Consider the following 22,019-nt stretch of genomic DNA (forward strand, 5'->3'; position numbering starts at 1 on the left):
CCACATGATTGTGAACCGTTGGGAAAGACCAAAGGTGGACATGATGGCGTCCCGCCTGAACAAAAAACTGGACAAGTATTGCGCCAGGTCAAAAGACCCTCAGGCAATAGCTGTGGACGTTCTGGTAACACCGTGGGTGTACCAGTCGGTGTATGTCTTCCCTCCTCTGCTTCTCATACCCAAGGTATTGAGAATTATAAGACGTAGAGGAGTAAGAACTATACTCGTGGCTCCGGATTGGCCAAGAAGGACTTGGTACCCGGAACTTCAAGAGATGCTCACAGAGGACTCATGGCCTCTGCCGCTAAGAAGGGACTTGCTTCAGCAAGTACCATGTCTGTTCCAAGACTTACCGCGGCTGCGTTTGACGGCATGGCGGTTGAACACCGGATCCTAAGGGAAAAAGGCATTCCGGAAGAGGTCATTCCTACCCTGGTCAAAGCCAGGAAGGAGGTGACCGCACAACATTATCACCACATGTGGCGAAAATATGTTGAGTGGTGTGAGGCCAGTAAGGCCCCACGAAGAAATTTCAACTCGGTCGTTTCCTGCATTTCCTGCAAACAGGAGTGTCTATGGGCCTCAAATTTGGGTCCATTAAGGTTCAAATTTCGGCCCTGTCGATTTTCTTCCAGAAAGAATTGGCTTCAGTTCCTGAAGTCCAGAAGTTTGTCAAGGGAGTACTGCATATACAACCCCCTTTTGTGCCTCCAGTGGCACTGTGGGATCTCAACGTAGTTCTGGGATTCCTCAAATCACATTGGTTTAAACCGCTCAAATCTGTGGATTTGAAATATCTCACAGGGAAAGTGACCATGCTGTTGGCCCTGGCCTCGGCCAGGCGAGTGTCAGAATTGGCGGCGTTTGTCTCACAAAAGCCCATATCTGATTGTCCATTCGGACAGGGCAGAGCTGCGGACTCGTCCCCAGTTTCTCCCTAAGGTGGTGTCAGTGTTTCACCTGAACCAGCTTATTGTGGTACCTGCGGCTACTAGGGACTTGGAGGACTCCAAGTTGCTAGATGTTGTCAGGGCCCTGAAAATATAGTTTCCAGGACGGCTGGAGTCAGGAAAACTGACTTGCTGTTATCCTGTATGCACCCAACAAACTGGGTGCTCTTGCTTCTAAAGCAGACGATTGCTAGTTGGATGTGTAGTACAATTCAGCTTGCACATTCTGTGGCAGGCCTGCCACAGCCAAAATATGTAAATGCCCATTCCACAAGGAAGGTGGGCTCATCTTGGGCGGCTGCCCGAGGGGTCTCGGCTTTACAACTTTGCCGAGCTGATACTTGGTCAGGGGCACACCCTGACTGAGGAGGACCTGGAGTTCTCTCATTCGGTGCTGCAGAGTCATCCGCACTCTCCCGCCCGTTTGGGAGCTTTGGTATAATCCCCATGGTCCTGACGGAGTCCCCAGCATCCACTTAGGACGTCAGAGAAAATAAGAATTTACTTACCGATAATTCTATTTCTCGTAGTCCGTAGTGGATGCTGGGCGCCCATCCCAAGTGCGGATTGTCTGCAATACTTGTACATAGTTATTGTTACAAAAATCGGGTTATTATTGTTGTGAGCCATCTTTTCAGAGGCTCCGCTGTTATCATGCTGTTAACTGGGTTCAGATCACAGGTTGTACAGTGTGATTGGTGTGGCTGGTATGAGTCTTACCCGGGATTCAAAATCCTTCCTTATTGTGTACGCTCGTCCGGGCACAGTATCCTAACTGAGGCTTGGAGGAGGGTCATAGGGGGAGGAGCCAGTGCACACCACCTGATCCTAAAGCTTTTACTTTTGTGCCCTGTCTCCTGCGGAGCCGCTATTCCCCATGGTCCTGACGGAGTCCCCAGCATCCACTACGGACTACGAGAAATAGAATTATCGGTAAGTAAATTCTTATTATTTTCTCTAACGTCCTAGTGGATGCTGGGAACTCAGTAAGGACCATGGGGATTATACCAAAGCTCCCAAACGGGCGGGAGAGTGCGGATGACTCTGTAGCACCGAATGAGAGAACTCCAGGTCCTCCTCAGCCAGGGTATCAAATTTGTAGAATTTTGCAAACGTGTTTGCCCCTGACCAAGTAGCTGCTCGGCAAAGTTGTAAAGCCGAGACCCCTCGGGCAGCCGCCCAAGATGAGCCCACCTTCCTTGTGGAATGGGCATTGACAGATTTTGGCTGTGGCAGGCCTGCCACAGTATGTGCAAGCTGAATTGTACTACAAATCCAACGAGCAATAGTCTGCTTAGAAGCAGGAGCACCCAGCTTGTTGGGTGCATACAGGATAAACAGCGAGTCAGATTTTCTGACTCCAGCCGTCCTGGAAACATATATTTTCAGGGCCCTGACAACGTCTAGCAACTTGGAGTCCTCCAAATCCTTAGTAGCCGCAGGCACCACAATAGGCTGGTTCAGGTGAAACGCTGACACCACCTTAGGGAGAAACTGGGGACGAGTCCTCAATTCTGCCCTATCCATATGGAAAATCAGATAAGGGCTTTTACATGATAAAGCCGCCAACTCTGACACTCGCCTGGCTGAAGCCAAGGCCAATAACATGACCACTTTCCACGTGAGATATTTCAGATCCACGGTTTTTAGTGGCTCAAACCAATGTGATTTTAAGAAACTCAACATCACGTTGAGATCCCAAGGTGCCACAGGAGGCACAAATGGGGGCTGAATATGCAGCACTCCTTTCACAAATGTCTGAACTTCAGGTACTGAAGCTAGTTCTTTTTGAAAGAAAATCGACAGAGCCGAGATCTGTACCTTAATGGAGCCCAGTTTTAGGCCCATATTCACTCCTGCTTGCAGGAAATGCAGAAATCGACCTAGTTGAAATTCCTCTGTTGGGGCCTTTTTGGTCTCGCACCAAGCAACATATTTCCGCCATATGCGGTGATAATGCTTTGCCGTAACATCTTTCCTGGCTTTAATAAGCGTAGGAATGACTTCCTCCGGAATGCCCTTTTCCTTCAGGATCCGGCGTTCAACCGCCATGCCGTCAAACGCAGCCGCGGTAAGTCTTGGAACAGACAGGGACCCTGCTGCAGCAGGTCCTGTCTGAGCGGCAGAGACCACGGGTCCTCTGAGATCATCTCTTGAAGTTCCGGGTACCACGCTCTTCTCGGCCAATCCGGAACCACGAGAATTGTGTTTACTCCTCGCTTTCTTATTATTCTCAATACCTTTGGTATGAGAGGTAGAGGAGGGAACACATAAACTGACCGGTACACCCACGGTGTCACTAGAGCGTCCACAGCTATCGCCTGAGGGTCTCTTGACCTGGCGCAATACTTCTCTAGTTTTTTGTTTAGGCGGGACGCCATCATGTCCACCTGTGGACGACCCCATTGATTTACAATCATTTGGAAGACTTCTGGATGAAGTCCCCACTCTCCCGGGTGGAGGTCGTGCCTGCTGAGAAAGTCTGCTTCCCAGTTGTCCACTCCCGGGATGAACACTGCTGACAGTGCTAGTACATGATTCTCCGCCCATCGGAGAATTTTTGTGGCTTCTGCCATCGCCGTCCTGCTTCTTGTGCCGCCCTGTCGATTCACATGGGCGACTGCCGTGATGTTGTCTGACTGGATCAGCACCGGCTGGTGTAGGAGCAGGGATTTTGCTTGACTTAGGGCATTGTAAATGGCCCTTAGTTCCAGAATATTTATGTGAAGGGCAGTCTCCTGACTTGACCATAGTCCTTGGAAATTTCTTCCCTTTGTGACTGCCCCCCAGCCTCGTAGGCTGGCATCCGTGGTCACCAGGACCCAGTCCTGTATGCCGAATCTGCGGCCCTCCTGAAGATGAGCACTGTGCAGCCACCACAGAAGAGACACCCTGGTTCGTGGAGACAGGGTTATTAAACGATGCATCTGAAGATGCGATCCGGACCACTTGTCCAACAGGTCCCACTGAAAAATCCTGGCATGGAACCTGCCGAATGGAATTGCTTCGTAAGAAGCTACCATCTTTCCCAGGACCCGCATGCAGTGATGCACCGATACCTGTTTTGGTTTTAGGAGGTCTCTGACTAGAGAAGACAACTCCCTGGCTTTCTCCTCCGGGAGAAACACTTTTTTCTGGGCCGTGTCCAGAATCATTCCCAGGAACATTAGACGTGTCGTGGGGACCAGCTGTGACTTTGGGATATTCAGAATCCAGCCGTGCTGGCTCAGCACTTCCTGAGATAGTGCTACTCCCACTAACAACTGTTCCTTGGATCGTGCCTTTATTAGGAGATCGTCCAAGTATGGGATAATTAAAACTCCCTTTTTTCGAAGGAGTATCATCATTTCCGCCATAACCTTGGTAAATACCCTTGGTGCCGTGGAGAGTCCAAACGGCAGCGTCTGGAATTGGTAATGGCAGTCCTGTACCACAAATCTGAGGTACTCCTGGTGAGAATTGTAAATGGGGACATGCAGGTAAGCATCCTTGATGTCCAGGGATACCATGTAATCCCCCTCGTCCAGGCTTGCAATAACCGCCCTGAGCGATTCCATCTTGAACTTGAATTTTTTTATGTATGTGTTCAAGGATTTCAAATTTAAAATGGGTCTCACCGAACCGTCCGGTTTCGGCACCACAAATAGTGTGGAATAGTAACCCCGGCCTTGTTGAAGTAGGGGTACCTTGATTATCACCTGCTGGGAATACAGCTTGTGAATCGCTGCTAGCACCGCCTCCCTGTCTGAGGGAGCAATCGGCAAGGCGGATTTTAGGAAACGGCGGGGTGGAGTCGCCTCGAATTCCAGCCTGTATCCCTGAGATACTATTTGAAGGATCCAGGGATCCACCTGTGAGCGGGCCCACTGATCGCTGAAATTCCTGAGGCGGGCCCCCACCGTACCTGGCTCCGCCTGTGAAGCCCCACCGTCATGCGGCGGACTTGGAAGAGGAAGCGGGGGAGGACTTTTGTTCCTGGGAACCTGCTGTTTGCTGCAGCCTTTTTCCCCTGCCTCTGCCTCTTGACAGAAAAGACCCTCCTTTTCCCCGCTTGTTTTTCTGGGACCGAAAGGACTGAACCTGATAAAATGGCGCCTTCTTAGGCTGTGAGGGGACATGGGGTAAAAATGCTGACTTCCCAGACGTTGCTGTGGAAACTAGGTCGGAGAGACCATCCCCAAATAATTCCTCCCCCTTATAAGGCATGACTTCTATGTGCCTTTTGGAATCTGCATCTCCAGTCCACTGGCGAGTCCATAAGCATCTCCTAGCAGAGATAGATAATGCACTTATTTTAGATGCCAGCCGGCAGATTTCCCTCTGTGCATCTCTCATGTATAAGACTGAGTCTTTTATATGGTCAATTGTTAGCAGGATCGTGTCTCTGTCTAACGTGTCAATATTTTCTGACAGTTTATCTGACCACGCAGCGGCAGCACTGCACATCCATGCTGACGCAATAGCTGGTCTGAGTATAATGCCTGAGTGTGTATATACAGACTTCAGGATCGCCTCCTGCTTTCTATCAGCAGGTTCCTTAAGGGCGGCCGTATCCTGGGACGGTAGTGCCACCTTTTTAGACAAACGTGTGAGCGCTTTATCCACCCTCGGGGGTGTTTCCCAACGTAACCTATCCTCTGGCGGGAAAGGGAACGCCATTAGTAGCTTCTTAGGAATTACCAATTTCTTATCAGGGGAAGCCCACGCTTCTTCACACACTTCATTTAATTCATCTGACGGGGGAAAAACTACAGGTAGTTTTTTCTCCCCAAACATAATACCCTTTTTTGTGGTACCTGGATGTAAATCAGAAATATTTAACACCTCTTTCATTGCCTCAATCATGCAGTGAATGGCCTTAACAGGCATTAAATTTGACTCATCGTCGTCGACACTGGTGTCAGTATCCGTGTCGACATCTACTTGTGCCACCTGAGATAACGGGCGTTTCAGAGCCCCTGATGACTTTTGAGACACCTGGACAGGCACGAGCTGAAGACTCGGCTGTCCCACAGTCGGCATGTCATCAAATTTTTTATGTAAGGAGTCTATACGTGCACTCATTTCCTGCCATAATACCATCCACTCAGGTGTCTGACCCCCAGGGGGTGACATCCCTGCTAAAGGCATCTGCTCCCCCTCCACATAATTATCCTCCTCAAACATGTCGACACAGCCGTACCGACACACTCCACACACACAGGGAATGCTCAAACAGAGGACAGGACCCACAAAAGCCCTTTGGGGGGACAGAGTAAGAGTATGCCAGCACACACCAGAGCGCTATATATATACAGGGACTAACTGAGTTATGTCCCTAATAGCTGCTTTTTATATAATATACTGTATACAGTGCCAATTTTAATGCCCCCCCTCTCTTTTCCCTCTTACTGTACTGTAGAATTGCAGGGAAGAGCCAGGGAGCTTCCTTCCAGCCGAGCTGTGAGGGAAAAATGGCGCCAGTGTGCTGAGGAGATAGGCTCCGCCCCTTTTTCGCGGCCTATTCTCCCGCTTTTTATGGGATTCTGGCAGGGGTATTTACCTCATATATAGCCCCAGGGGCTATATATTGAGGTATTTTAGCCAGCCAAGGTGTTTTTATTGCTGCCTCAGGGCGCCCCCCCCAGCGCCCTGCACCCTCAGTGACCGGAGTGTGAAGTGTGTATGAGGAGCAATGGCGCACAGCTGCAGTGCTGTGCGCTACCTTGGTGAAGACAGGATGTCTTCATGCCGCCGATTTTCCGGACCATCTTCTTGCTTCTGGCTCTGTAAGGGGGACGGCGGCGCGGCTACGGGACCGAACATCAAGGCTGGGCCTGCGGTCGATCCCTCTGGAGCTAATGGTGTCCAGTAGCCTAAGAAGCCCAATCCGGCTGCAAGCAGGCGAGTTCGCTTCTTCTCCCCTTAGTCCCTCGCTGCAGTGAGCCTGTTGCCAGCAGGTCTCACTGAAAATAACAAATTCTAAGACTATAACTTTCTAAGAGCTCAGGAGAGCCCCTAGTGTGCATCCAACCTCGGCCGGGCACGAAATCTAACTGAGGCTTGGAGGAGGGTCATAGTGGGAGGAGCCAGTGCACACCAGGTAGTCTAAGATCTTTCTAGAGTGCCCAGCCTCCTTCGGAGCCCGCTATTCCCCATGGTCCTTACGGAGTTCCCAGCATCCACTAGGACGTTAGAGAAAAATGTTTAATACTTTATCTATGGAATGCACCCAGACAATTAAACCCTCACTGCTGGGGCGTAGCCATAACGTTGTGGCCCCCATAGCAACATTTTAAAGGGGCCCCTCACCTAATGCTTCTAGATAGACACCTCTTCGCAGCAGTTACTAACTTTACGCACCACAATAGTGCCCTAGTTCACATTATGCCACATTGTATGTCTGCTAGTGCACATTATGCAGCACAGTACAAATTCACATTATAACATAGTGTTCCCAGTTCATATTATGTCACATTGCAGTGCCCCAGTTCATATTACGTAACATTATAGTGCTCACCAGTTTATTTTAAAGGACATCACAATAAGCAGCTCCAGGTGCATAGCTATATATATTGTAGTCCCCAAGGCAAACGTTTGTAAGGGTCCCCATGTACCACACAAGTGAATATAACACATGTAACTTTGACAGGGAAGGTGGCCTCTCTGCTCTGGGCCCCATAGCAGCAGAACTCCCTCCACCTATAGTAGCTACACACTTACCTCACTGGCACGGACCTGTAACGTTTCTCATTATATAATTATTAGAATTTAGAATTTGGACTGTAAGTTCCCGTTGGGCAGAGGCAGATGTGAAGTAGTACATAGGGGGAGATGTACTAAGCAGAGAAAAGAGTGGAGAAGTGACCAGTGTAAGTCAGCATTGAAGTAACATTTATAATTTGCATTTTATAAAATTATACAGAGCAGCTGATTGGTTGCCATGGGTAACTTCTCCACTGGCTCACTTCTCCACTCTTTTCACTGCTTAGTACATGTCCCCCATACTCTTTACAAAGCACTGCAAAAATTCTCCAAATCATTATTTTTAGGAAGAATCACCGGGACTTGCTCTGGCACACCGGCAGCACCCTACCTGAGAACTAATTCAGCAACTGGAAGTTTCCAATTAGCTGAATTAGTCAGTAATTACTCACCTTCCAAAGCAGTGTCTTCTCCACCAGTGTCAGAATCTGGACTCCTGCAGCAGCGATGAGTATGTGAGCGTTGTGCGAGATTGTGTGTGACCCTCCCTGTGTGTGGGTGTGACCACCAGAAGGCAGTTGCTGATAGAACTACATCTCCCAGTAGCCCCTGAGTTTCCCAGCAGCCACCTGCCCAGTAATAAAATAGAGGAGAGACCACCAGGCGCTACGGTGACCTTAGGAGACCACCAGACAGGTAAGGATCATATTTTTTTTATTCATGCACCGCAGGGTTTTCAGAGATGAAAACCCAACAACCATATTTTCTCTTACGTCTCCTCCGGGATACTGGAAATCCATGTAGTACCATGGGGTATAGACGGGTCCACTAGGAGCCTTGGGCACTTTAAGAATTTGATAGTGTGCGCTGGCTCCTGCATCTATGCCTCTCCTACCAGACTCAGTTTAGAAAATGTGCCGTGGATCCTCTCACGTCGCTGGAAGCTCCAGAAGAGTTTTCTGCATTTATTTTATCTGTTTGTTATTTCCAGGCAAGACTGGATGACACCAGCCTGCCTGCTTCGTGGGACTTGGGGGGGGGGGGGGGGGAACGGCCCAAACTCTTGAAGGGTTAATGGTCCCGTTCCCCGCTGACAGAACACTAGCTCCTGAGGGAACTATTCGCAAGCCCCACCACGCAAGCGTACATTCCCGCAGCACGCCGCTACCCCTAACAGAGACAGAAGAAAGAAGGGTGGTGAGTACTAAGCCAGCGTCCCGGTTAGCGGGTCGCCGGAAATTATGGCGGCAGGAGGGTACGGAGACGAACGGCTTCTACATGGGGCGGCTGGGTCTACAGACTCAGTACACAGTGCAGACGCACAGCTTCTGAGTGGGCGAACTGGGTCTTACAGACTTAAAAGGTGGCTGACTCCATTTTAGCATTTTAGGCACAAAACTACCTCAGCCAGTATTAAAAAAAAGCGGGAAGACCGCGTGCCATTGAAGGGGCGGGGCTTCACTATGAGCGGATCCAGCAGCTCACCAGCGCCATTTTCCCTCTGCAGTGGACACAGACGCTGACTGACAGGGACGCGCAGCTCCTCCGTAGAGGCTCCAGATTACCTCAGCGGTACCAGGGGGTCATAGCAGGGAGGGAGCGATTATTAGTGTACCGAGACCCAAATTTAGGTACTTAGTCTGCGACCCGGCTAAGCTTGGAGGGCGCTGTGTGCTGGCTCCATACTTTCTCTGTGTCTCCCTGGAAGGGCTCTTTGTGGGTTAATTGTGCATTTAACCTGTTCCTGTGTGTGTGTGTGTGTGTGTGTGTGTGTGTGTGTGTGTGTGTGTGTGTGTGTGGTCACTGTTACAGTATGTCAGACAAAGAGTGTGTTTCATGTAACGCACAGTGTTGCTCTTCCCCAGGGGGTTCGCTACTGTGAACTCAGTGCAGTGTACCTTCCCAGGCTAGCGGGGCAGAGCCAGCTTGGCTGGACTCCATTAAGGGAATGATTTCTAATATGTCTACTAAATTGTCCCGCAATGAGAAAGAGATGCAATACTTAAGACAATCGATGACTGAGTTTATGAAAAGAGACTCAGTACCCAAACCAGCATCTCAGTCCCCTGCCATTTGTCCGCAAAAACGTACTTTGGCCCATATCCTGCAGTCTGACTCTGATGATGAAGGGTCAGACATGGAGGAGGGGAATTCAGAGGTGGGGGAGGCTACTCTGTCACAGGGAATAGAGGCTATCAGAGAAGTTCTGCATATCCCTGATAAGATGACAGAGGAGACTGAGGAATCTTATTTTAATATAAAAAAGAAATCATCAGCCACTTTTCCTGTATCAAAGGATCTAAATACCCTGTTAGAAGAACTGTGGGTTAATCCTGATAGCAACCTTTTAGGGATTTGAAATTTCCTATCATCTTTTCCTACTCCTCCTGAGGATAGAAAAAAAGGGGAAAATCCACCGATAGTGGATGCATCAATATTCAGGCTGCCACGGAAAATTGTATTGCCTATCCTGGGTGCAGCCTCCCTAAAAGACACGTCTGATCGTAGAATTGAGACTACACTCAAATCCTTGTATACAGCTGCTGGCGTGGCCCAGAGATCCACTATACCATGTGGGTGGATTACTAAGGCCATCGCCAAATGGTCAGGTAACCTACTTCAGGAGTTAAATACCTTGCCTCAGGGGGAGACTATTTTACTCCTGTAACATATACAGGACTCTGCGAACTTTATGGTGGAAGACATAAAAGAAATATAGGGGGTAATTTCAAGTTGATCGCAGCAGGACATTTTTTAGCAGTTGGGCAAAACCATGTGCACTGCAGGGGAGACAGATATAACATGTGCAGAGAGAGATAGATTTGGGTGTGGTGAGTTCAATCTGCAATCTAAATTGCAGTGTAAAAATGAAGCAGCTAGTATTTACCCTGCACAGAAACAAAATAACCCACCCAAATCTAACTCTCTCTGCAAATGTTATATCTGCCCCCCCTGCAGTGCACATGGTTTTGCACAACTGCTAAAAAATTTCTTGCTGCGATCAACTTGGAATTACCCCCCTAGTTGCTTATTGCACGCACCACTGCTATGGCAGTGTCAGCACGCAGAGGCTTATGGCTACGCCAGTGGACTGCTGACGCGGACTCCAGAAAAGGCGCGGAAGGCCTACCCTTTACAGGAGAGGCCTTATTTGGAGATGAACTAGACAAATGGATCTCCAAAACTACTGCGGGTTAAGTCCACATATCTTCCTACTGCAGCTCCCCCAGCCAGGAAGGCCTACACAGAACCTGATCTACAGTCCTTTCGGACTGCCAAGTTTAAGGGCAAAACCAGAGGTTCTTCTACAGCCACCTTCTACAGTTCTTCTACAGCTAGAGGTAAAGCATGCAAACCAGCAACTGTGTCAGGTCCGGGTGTTTTTGTGAATCCGTTAACCCGGGACCAACCACAGGTGTAGGTGCTGGGCTATGAAGAAAGCAGGGAGGACGAAGAAAGTTCCGATTCATATATTTATTCAAAATAACAATTCAGTAAAGAGTTAACTGACAAGTTGTTAATCATCATATTATACTGAAGTATTGCAGGAATAATATGCAAGAGAAAACTCAAAAATACATAAAAGAAATGTTCATGGAAACATATGCAAAACAAGCTGATGAATAAATGTTGGATTGTCCAAATATAAACGAGCTTTGATGCTGAACTGCAGAATATGATTAACTGGATAATGCAGACATGAAGAGATAACTGTAAGGATTTGCAATGGAGTTTTGAGAGTTAACTGAGAGACTGTGAAGAATTATCCTTGTTATGACAACATAGCAAATATAAACAAGCTTTGATGCTGAACTGCAGAATGTTATTAACTGGATAATGCAGACATGAAGAGATAACTGTAAGGATTTGCAATGGAGTTTTGAGAGTTAACTGAGAGACTGAAGAATTATCCTTGTTATGACAACATAGCAAATATAAACAAGCTTTGATGCTGAACTGCAGAATGTTATTAACTGGATAATGCAGACATGGAGAATTAACTGTAAGAATTGGCAATGGAGCTTTGAGAGTTAACTGAGAGACTGTGATGAATTATCCTTGTAATGACAACATAGCAAATAAAAGTACTGAATTGGGTTACTTGCGGGTTCCGGAGATCACTGTGAAACTGTAGTAGAAGACAAGGTGATGAATGGGTTAAATGCAGAGTTGAACAAACGAACAGCTGAGAGAAACAGAATCCTCCAGACTTTGAATGATAGGCAGACTGACAAGGTAACCTCATGCAGGACACTGGGAATCCAACTATTTCCAATAGGAGTGCAATTAACTGACAGCACAGCAGAGAGCCGGTGGATCTTTCAGCAGTGAAGGCTGCAGACGGACCTCTGGGAACGGAGGCGATATCTGGACCACGGGAATCACACAGGAATGCACGGAGAGAGCTCAGAGCTAGAGCACAGCTTTGATACAACAAAGCACTGGCCCAGAGTAACATAATCCCAGCCTACTTAAAGGCAGCACAAGCACGGGATTGGCTTACACCTGCCCACAGGTGTTTTCACAAGTGCTCTGTATTAGCTATTTGGTCTCCAACATGGCCACCTCCTATACAGCAGACACACCGCAGTGCCTTAGGCCATTTGGTCCCCGCACTCACAGTTCCCAGACTCTGCATTACCTGTGCCATTGATCACGCCGTGTCCCCACACGGGCGCACAGCACCGCGAGCAACCGCACTGGCAACGGATGAACCCCAGAACCCGCAGAGGTAAGAGACCGGTTCGTGACAAACTGCCGGTTCCCAGGAACAGAGCTCAAGCTCTGCTTCCTCAAAGCCTTCAGCATGATGGTGGACCGTGATGCCAGGAAGACTGGCGGATGGGAGCCCGACTAAAATTTTTCATTCACATAGTAACATAGTATCTAAGGTTGAAAAAAGACAATTGTCCATCGAGTTCAACCTATTTGTGGTCTCCTATGCAGGATTATTTGGTATAAAATTTTGACTGATGTTGATGACTGTCGTTACGTTTTACCCCTCTTTTTTATAATAACCATAGTGCGTGACTATGCACCGTAACCCTGGATATCATTATCCATTAGGAATTTATCTAACCCATTCTTAAAAGTGTTGACTGAGTCGGCCATTACAACTCCCTCAGGCAGGGAATTCCAAACACGTATCGTCCTTACCGTAAAAAAGCCTTTACGCCGTATTGTGTGGAATCTCCTCTCCTCTAACCTGAGCGAGTGTCCACGAGTTCTCTGTGTTGATCTAACCAAAAACAGGTCCTGCGCAAGATCTGTATATTGTCCCCTTATATATTTGTAGATGCTGATCATGTCCCCTCTTAATCTCCTCTTTTCCAGTGTAAACATGCCTAGTCTTGCAAGCCTTTCCTCGTATTCCAGCGTCTTCATACCCTTAATTAGTTTGGTCGCCCGCCCCTGAACCCTTTCTAGCTCCAGGATATCCTTTTTGTAGTATGGTGCGGCCTCATAAGTGATTTATCTAACGGGAGTATAATACTCTCGTCCCTAGCATCAATTCCCTGTTTTATGCATGCTAATATCTTATTAGCCTTCTTTGCTTTAGTCCTATTTTGGGTACTACTGCTTAGTTTGCTATCTATGAGGACACCTAAGTCCTTTTCCAGTACAGAAACCCCTAATTTTACCCCATTTAGTAGGTGGGTGTTATTTTTGTTCTTGTTACCACAGTGCATTACCTTACACTTGTCTGTATTGAAGCGCATTCTCCATTTCGCTGCCCAAGCTTCTAATTTAACTAAGTCGTTCTGAAGCGACCCAGCATCCCCCTCCACATTTATAACTTTACACAATTTGGTATCATCTGCAAAAATTTACACCATGCTCTCTAGACCTTCTGTTAGGTCGTTAATGAAAATATTGAAAAATAGCGGTCCTAATACTGAGCCTTGCAGCACACCACTTAGCACTTCAGTCCAATTTGAAAAAGATCCATTAACCACAACGCGCTGCTCCCTATTATCTAACCAATTTTTTACCCAAGTGCATATTGTGCTTCCTAGCCCTGTTTTTTGTAGCTTGTAGATAAGTCTCATGTGTGGTACAGTGTCGAATGCTTTGGCAAAATCTAAAAAGATTACATCCACCTCTTTACCCTGATCTAGGTTTGCGCTTACTGTTTCATAAAAGCCAAGTAAGTTGGTTTGACAGGATCTGTCCTTCATAAACCCATGTTGATTCCTTTTAATGACCTTACTGACTTCAAGGAACTGATTAGGGGGAGAAAAAAAACAAAAAACAAACAAACACTGAACAACATCACCAAACAGGTAATTTCAACTTTGAACTTGTAATTTTATTTGTACTGTCTGGACATGGCTACTAATAACAGATGCACAGACAAAATTCTTAAAGCTATGTGTGCAAATGCTAGGAGCTTAGGAGACAAAATTCCAGAGCTAATTGCTATAATGACATGGGATAACCTGGATATTGTCGCAATTACTGAGTCATGGTGCAATGAGAATCATGACTGGGACATAGCTATACCAGGATACAATTTATTTAGGAAGGATAGAATGGGAAGAATAGGAGGAGGTGTAGCAATGTATGTGAAAAAAAGCATAAATGCTACTTTAATACAAAATGTTGAGGACAAAACTGAGGCCCTTTGGGTTACCATGGAAACTGGGGAGAAGGACATTATTCGCATTGGGGTGATCTATAGACCACCAGGCCAGGGGCAGGATTTGGACAGGAACCTATTGTTGGACATCTCTAAAATGGTTTTAAAGGGAGAAGTCATAATCATGGGAGACTTTAATTTACCTGATGTAAATTGGGAGGGGTCCTTTGCAAGTTCAGTTACAAGTGGCAAATTTCTAAATTCCTTACAGGGAGCATCTCTCAAGCAATTGGTGAGGGAGCCCACTCGCAAAGACTCAATATTAGGTTTAATTCTTACAAATGGTGACAGGATATCAGACATATATGTGGGTGAGCACCTGGGATCCAGTGATCATCAAGCAGTATGGTTTAGTATAAAGACAGGATCCAACTCCTGTCACACAAAAACAAAGGTGTTGGATTTTAGAAATGCTGACTTTGCAAAAATGGGGAGATGTTTAAGTGATTCATTGGCGGACTGGAGGAACTTGGAAGGGGTGCAGGAGAGATGGGAAAAACTGAAAAGTGCAATACTAAGGGCAACAGACCTTTGTATCAAAAGGGTTAGGAAAAGCACCAGGAAAAGGAAGCCAGTGTGGTTCACAAAAGAAGTATCAACTAGTGTGAAAGCAAAAAAGATGGCTTTTAGGAAATACAAACAGACTCAAAATAATAATGACAAAGAGGTGTATCTTGACAGACGGAAGGATGCTAAGAAAGTGATCAGACGTGCAAAGGCAGAAGCTGAGGAGAAAATGGCCCAGTCAGTAGATAAAGGGGGCAAAACTTTTTTTAAGTATAGAAATGAAAGGAGAAAATCAAATGGAGGAATAATAAGACTTAAGACAGAGAGTGAGAATTTGGTGGAGGGAGACAAGGCAATAGCAGATCACCTAAATAATTATTTTGCTCAGTATTTACTACAGAAGGAGAAGGGAAGGGGCCTCAGTTATGTTGCAAGGACATTCATAAAAATAAAGTAGATGAAAGTACATTTACAGAGGAGAAGGTCCTAATTGAACTTTCAAAACTAAAAGTGGATAAATCAATGGGGCCAGATGGGATACACCCAAGGATACTAAAAGAGCTAAAAGATGTGCTGGTGGCACCATTAACAGAATTATTTAACCAGTCACTAAATACAGGTGACATTCCAGAGGACTGGAAAAGAGCGAATGTAGTTCCACTGTACAAAAGTGGAAGCAAGGTAGAAGCAAGTAACTACAGACCAGTAAGCCTTATATCAGTAGTAGGGAAAGTAATGGAAAAACTACTAAAAGAAAGAGTTGTGGAATATCTTAAATCAAACAACTTACAGGATCCAAAACAGCATGGATTTACTGGTGGGAGATCATGCCAAACAAATCTTACTAACTTTTTTGACTCTGTGGTGAAAATAATAGATCAAGGGGGAGCTGTAGATGTAGCATATCTAGACTTTAGTAAGGCATTTGACACTGTCCCACATCGCAGACTGCTAAATAAACTTGAAAGTGTGGGGCTGTATTATAAAATAGTTAAATGGATTAGAACCTGGTTGCATGATAGGAAACAGACAGTTGTAGTAAATGGAGTGCAATCTATGGAGGGAAATGTTACCAGTGGAGTACCCCAGGGATCTGTACTCGGACCAGTTCTCTTTAATATCTTTGTTGGTTACATTGCAAATGGTATTGGAGGGAAAGTATGCCTTTTTGTAGATGATACAAAGATATGCAACAGGGTAGACACACCAGGAGGGGTAAAACAAATGATTGATGACCTAGCTAGGCTTGAAAAATGGTCAAGAACATGGCAACTACAGTTTAATGCTAAAAAATGCAAAATCATGCACTTGGGTCTCAAAAACCCAAAGGCTAAATATAGTATCAAGGGTACTATAATGGAAACTACTGAGGAGGAAAGGGATTTAGGAGTCACTATTTCAAGTGACTTAAAGGCAGGAAAGCAATGCAACAAAGCAATGAGAAAGGCAAGTCAGATGCTTGGTTGCATAGGGAGAGGAATCAGTAGCAGGAAAAGAAAAGTAATAATGCCACTGTATAGGTCATTGGTGCGGTCTCATCTGGAATACTGTGTCCAGTTCTGGAGACCATATCTCCAGAAGGATATAAATACATTAGAGAGTGTACAAAGAAGGGCAACTAAAATGGTGCATGGCCTACATCACAAAACTTACCCGGAAAGGCTAAAAGATCTTAACATGTATAGTATGGAGGAGAGAAGGGAAAGGGGAGACATGATAGAAACTTTCAAATATACCAAAGGTTTTAACAAAGTTCAGGTGGGAAACATTCTTCAAAGGAAGAGAAGTATTAGAACTCGAGGACATACACTGAAACTGGAGGGAGGCAGGTTCAGGGGAAATTTAAGGAAAAATTATTTCACAGAAAGGGTAGTGGATAAGTGGAATAGCCTCCCATCAGAGGTGGTAGAGGCTAAGACTGTAGAGCAATTTAAACATGCGTGGGATAGGCATATGAATATCCTTACAAAGAATTAAGGTTCAAAAAGGGTTGAGATTACCTAAAGGATAAAAAAAATGGGCAGACTAGATGGGCCAAGTGGTTCTTATCTGCCGTCAAATTCTATGTTTCTATGTAACTTCTGAATACTATCTCTTAGAATACCTTCCAATACTTTCCCCACTATAGATGTAAGACTAACTGGTCTATAATTACCTGGTTCAGCTTTACTTCCCTTTTTTAATATATGCACTACTTCTGCTATACGCCAGTCTTAGGGAACCATACCTGATATTACTAAATCCTTAAAGATCAAAAATAGCGGTTTTGCAAGTTCAGAGTGAAGCTCCATTAGAATCCTTGGGTGAATACCATCGGGACCTGGTGACTTATTAATCTTTAAATGTTTTAATCGGTTACAGACTACTTCCTTGCTTAAATAAGTACCTATCAGTGAGATACTCTCATTATTGAGATTATGTGTTAGACCCTGAAACATATTGCCCCTAGCTGTATCACATGAATCGTTTTTCCAGTTTATCTCTGGATAGTTAAAATCTCCCATCACTACTATGTCTCCTACTCCTCCTGCTCTTTCAATTTGCTTTAGTAACAATTCCTCATCAGATACGTTAATACCAGGCGGCCTATAGCATACACCCAATACTAACTTTTTTATTCCTTTTTACCCGCGTTTTAAAAACGGCTTTACGTTAAGACACACACCTCCACCCTTTTTATTTAGTCTGTCTCTCCTAAACAGTGTATAGCCCTCTAGATTGACTGTCCAATCATGACATTCGTCCCACCAAGTTTCAGTAATGCCTATAATATCATACTGTTTGCTTGCTGCAAGTATTTCTAGTTCGCCCTTTTTACCAGTAATGCTTCTAGCGTTTACATACATACAACTAAGATAAGTATTTTCCCTTGCGTTAGGGACATCTTTCACCTTATGTAGCAATGGTGACCTGTAATCGTCATTGGTTAGTGCTTTGGTAAAATCTCTTTTAGTACCCATGTTAGTAACCTTGCCGCCTGCTCTTACCCTCCCCCCAACTTCTCCCCCATTTTGTTTACTACCGCCATCCCCACTATTCTCAATGCATGACCCGTAGTTTCTAGCTAAACCCTCCCCCCAGGCTCCTAGTTTAAAATCTCCTCCAACCTTCTAACATCTGGACAGTTTCGTGCCAGGATCCCTGGGTCATAGATCTTATTTCCCAGGGCTACAGACTGGAGTTTCAGGAGCTCCCACCTCACAGATTCTTCAAATCAGGCTTACCAGTTTCACATGAGGCAAATATAACTTTACAGGATGCCATTCAAAAACTGGTATGGACCCAAGTCATTGTCACACTTGTACTATTCCAACTCGTTTGTAGTACCAAAACCGGACGGTTCGGTAAGACCGATTTCTGGATATCAAGGATGCGTCACATTCCGATCTGGCCCCCTCATCAGGCTTATCTAAGGTTTGCATTGCAGGATTGTCACTGCTAGTTCCAGGCCCTGCCATTTGGTCTCTCCACGGCACCAAGAGTGTTCACCAAAGTGATGGCAGAGATGATGTTTCTACTCTGCACACAGGGAGTGAACTTAATTCCTTACCTGGACGATCTTCTGATAAAGGCACCATCCAGGGAGAGCGGTTGTTGGACAGCATTGGCCTCTCAATCAGAATACTCCTGGATCACGGGTGGATTCTGAACTTACCAAAAACTCACCTGGAACCAACGCAGAGGCTTCCTTTCCTGGGAATGATACTGGACACAGAGTCTCAGAGAGTGTTCCTTCCCTTGGAGAAGGCTATGATAATCCAGTCAATGGTTCGGGCTGTCCTGAAGCCAACCCGGATCTCGGTGCATCTTTGCATTCGCCTTCTGGGGAAAATGGTGGCCTCTTACGAGGCGCTTCAGTATGGAAGGTTTCATGCGAGGCCCTTCCAGCTAGATCTATTGGACAAATGGTCCGGATTGCATCTTCACGTGCACCAGAGAATCTGCCTGTCGCCAAGAGCCCTTCTGTGGTGGCTTCAGACTTCTGACCTTGTCGAGGGTCGGAGGTTCGGGATTCAGAATAGGATTCTGCTAACCACAGACGCAAGCCTCAGAGGTTGGGGAGCAGTCACCCAGGTGGTGCACTTTCAAGGAAGATGGTCAAGTTGGGAAGTCGTCCTTCCAATAAACATCTTGGAACTCATGGCAATCTACAATGCCCTGCTGCAGGCCTCATCTCTACTTTGGAATAAGGCCATTCAAGTCCCATCGGACAATGTAACGGTGGTAACGTACATAAACCGACAGGGCGGAACTAAAAGCAGAGCCGCAATTTCAGAGGTGTCAAGAATTCTTTCTGGGCGGAAAAACACACCGAGGCGTTATCGGCGGTTTCATTTCGGGAGTAGACAACTGGGAAGCATACTTACTCAGCAGACATGACCTGCACCCGGGGGAGTGGGGCCTCCACCCGGAGGTGTTTCGGTGGTTGACACGTCAGTGGGGATATCCACAGATCGACATGATGGTCTCTTGATTCATCAAGAAGCTCAAGCGGTATTGTTCCAGGTCGAGAGACCCACAAGCAGTTGCGGCAGACGCTCTGACAACTCCGTGGGTCTACCAGCTGATGTACGTGTTTCCTCCACTTCCTCTTATCCCAAGAATTCTAAAGAGAATAAAAAGGGAAAAGGTTCGAGCAATCCTCATTGCTCTGGACTGGCCTCGAAGGGCCTGGTACGCGGATCTTCTCGAGATGCTGATAGAAGATCCGTGGCCTCTACCTCTTCGTGAGGATGCAACAGGGCCCGTTCGTCTATCAAGACTTACCGCGGCTACGTTTAACGGCATGGAAGTTGAATGGCAGATTCTAGCCAGGAGAGGGGTTCCTGACAAGGTCATCCTGACTATGATCCATGCCAGGAAGGGGGTAACGTCTAAACATTACCACCGTATATGGAAGAAGTATGGGGGTCATTCCGAGTTGATCATATCTGTGCTAAATTTAGCACAGCTACGATCAGGCACTCCTCATGCGGGGGGACGGCCAGCACAGGGCTAGTCTGCCCTGCATGTCAGTGCAGCCCTCCCCCCCCCCCCCGCGCAGAAATGCAAAAGCATCGCACAGCGGCGATGTTTTTGCATTTGAGGAGTAACTCCTGGCCAGCGCAGCTCCTGCTGGCCAGGAGAACCTCTTCGCTGCCAGGGTCGCAGCGGCTGCGTGTGACGTCACGCAGCCGCCACGGCCCACCCGCCCAATGGTCCGGATACGCCTGCGTTGGCCGGATCGCGCCCCCTAAACGGCGGCTTAACGCCGCCGTTCAGCCCCTCCCGCCCAGCGACCGCCTCAGGACTGTCAATCAGGCAGAGGCGATCGCTAGGCAACGACGGCCTTTGGCCGTCTGCATGCGCCGGCGCATGCGCAGTACTGACCCGATCGCACTGCTGCGATAAACTGCAGCGTGTGATCGGGTCAGAATGATCCCTTATTTCTCTTGGTGTGACAGCAGACAATATTCTGCGGTGGAATTTCATCTGGGACGTCTCCTGCTTTTTCTGCAGTCGGGAGTGGATGTGGGCCTACGCCTAGGCTCCATTAAAGTCCAGATTTCGGCCTTGTCTATTTACTTTCAGAAACAATTGGCTTCTCTCCCTGAGCTCCAGATGTTCTTGAAAGGTGTTCTGCACATCCAGCCTCCCTTTGTGCCTCCCACGGCACCTTGGGATCTCAATTTGGTGATGCAGTTCCTCCAATCGGACTGGTTTGAACCGTTACAGGAGGTTCACGTAAAGTACCCTACGTGGAAGACTGTCACACTGTTGGCCTAGGCTTCAGCAAGACGTGTGTCGGAGCTAGGGGCGTTGTCTCACAAGAGTCCCTACTTAATTTTCTATGAGGACAGAGCTGAACTCAGAACTCGTCAGCAATTTCTTCCTAAGGTGGTGTCCACGTTTCACATCAACCAACCTATTGTGATTCCGGTTATGACGGACACCTTGGCTACTTCAAAGTCTTTGGATGTTGTGAGGGCTTTGAAGGTGTTTGTAAAGAGAACAGCTTGTCACAGGAAGTCCGATTTGCTGTTCGTTCTCTATGATCCCAATAAGGGTGTCCTGCTTCAAAGCAGTCTATTGCACGCTGGATCAGGCTCACTGGCGGTTCCAAAATCTGTACAGGCCCACTCTACTAGGTCGGTGGGTTCCTCTTGGGCGGCTGTCCAGGGTGTCTCAGCTTCACAGCTCTGCCGAGCAGCTACTTGGTCGGGTTCGAACACGTTTGTAAAGTTTTACAAGTTCGATACTTTGGCCTCTGAGGACCTTCAGTTTGGTCAATCAGTCCTGCAGGACCCTCAGCACTCTCCCACCTGGTTTGGGAGCTTTGGTAATTCCCCATGGTACTAAATGGATTCCCAGTATCCCCAAAGGACGTAAGAGAAAATAGGATTTTAATTACAATTACCTACCGGTAAATACTTTTCTTGTAGTACGTAGGGGATACTGGGCGCCCGCCCGGTGCTTCGTTCTTCCTGCACTGTTACTTAGTTAAGTATTCTGGTTGGTTCAGCTGTTGCTGTTCCTGGTTTCAAGTTTGGTTAGCATGGCTTTCCTCTTGTTCTGTGTGTGCTGGTTCGTAATCTCACCACTTTCCTTATGTATACTTCTCTCAAAGTATGTCCATCTCCTCGGGCACAGTTTCCTAGACTGAGTCTAGTAGGAGGGGCATAGAGGGAGGAGCCAGCGCACACTATCAAATTCTTAAAGTGTCCAAGACTCCTAGTGGACCCGTTTATACCCCATGGTACTAAATGGATTGCCAGTATCCCCTACGGACTACGAGAAAAGGATTTACTGGTAGGTAATTAAATCCTATTTTTTTAAAGCTGGATACCATGGGTATTTGGAGGACACATACCCATGGTAATACAAAATTAGGTGCGAGGTTCACAAGTAGGGAGGCCAATCCCGGGCCATTTTTTCAATCCTGGTTATCCGGATTGAAAAATGGACAATCCCGGGATTGGCGTTTCCCTGTGTGGCCACCGCCCACCTCGCCCCGCACAAATAAATCACCATAGCACCAGGGCGGACGGGCGGGTGGGAGGCATCTGCTTCACTCTCCCGGGAGCGTGCGACAGCGCAGCATGACCTCTCACTGCACGTCACGCTGCGCTGGGGAGCCGGGAGTAGGAAGCCGGGCAGCCTTTGAGCGTCCTGAGGATGCTCAATGCTGATCCCTCAATCCCCGGGATTGGAACTTCCAATCCCGGGATTGATTCCCGGACGTTTTTGGGCCAAAATCC

General features: G+C 47.0%; 1 protein-coding gene across 9 annotated transcripts in view; it reads right to left on the reverse strand.

Annotated features, from left to right (window-relative positions):
* Window positions 1-22,019, reverse strand: part of PCGF5 (polycomb group ring finger 5) — a 351,904-nt gene that overhangs the window by 113,355 nt on the left and 216,530 nt on the right. The window lies entirely within an intron of this gene.

Source organism: Pseudophryne corroboree, chromosome 3 (assembly GCF_028390025.1).
Source record: "Pseudophryne corroboree isolate aPseCor3 chromosome 3, aPseCor3.hap2, whole genome shotgun sequence".
NCBI classification, from domain to species: Eukaryota; Metazoa; Chordata; class Amphibia; order Anura; family Myobatrachidae; genus Pseudophryne; species Pseudophryne corroboree.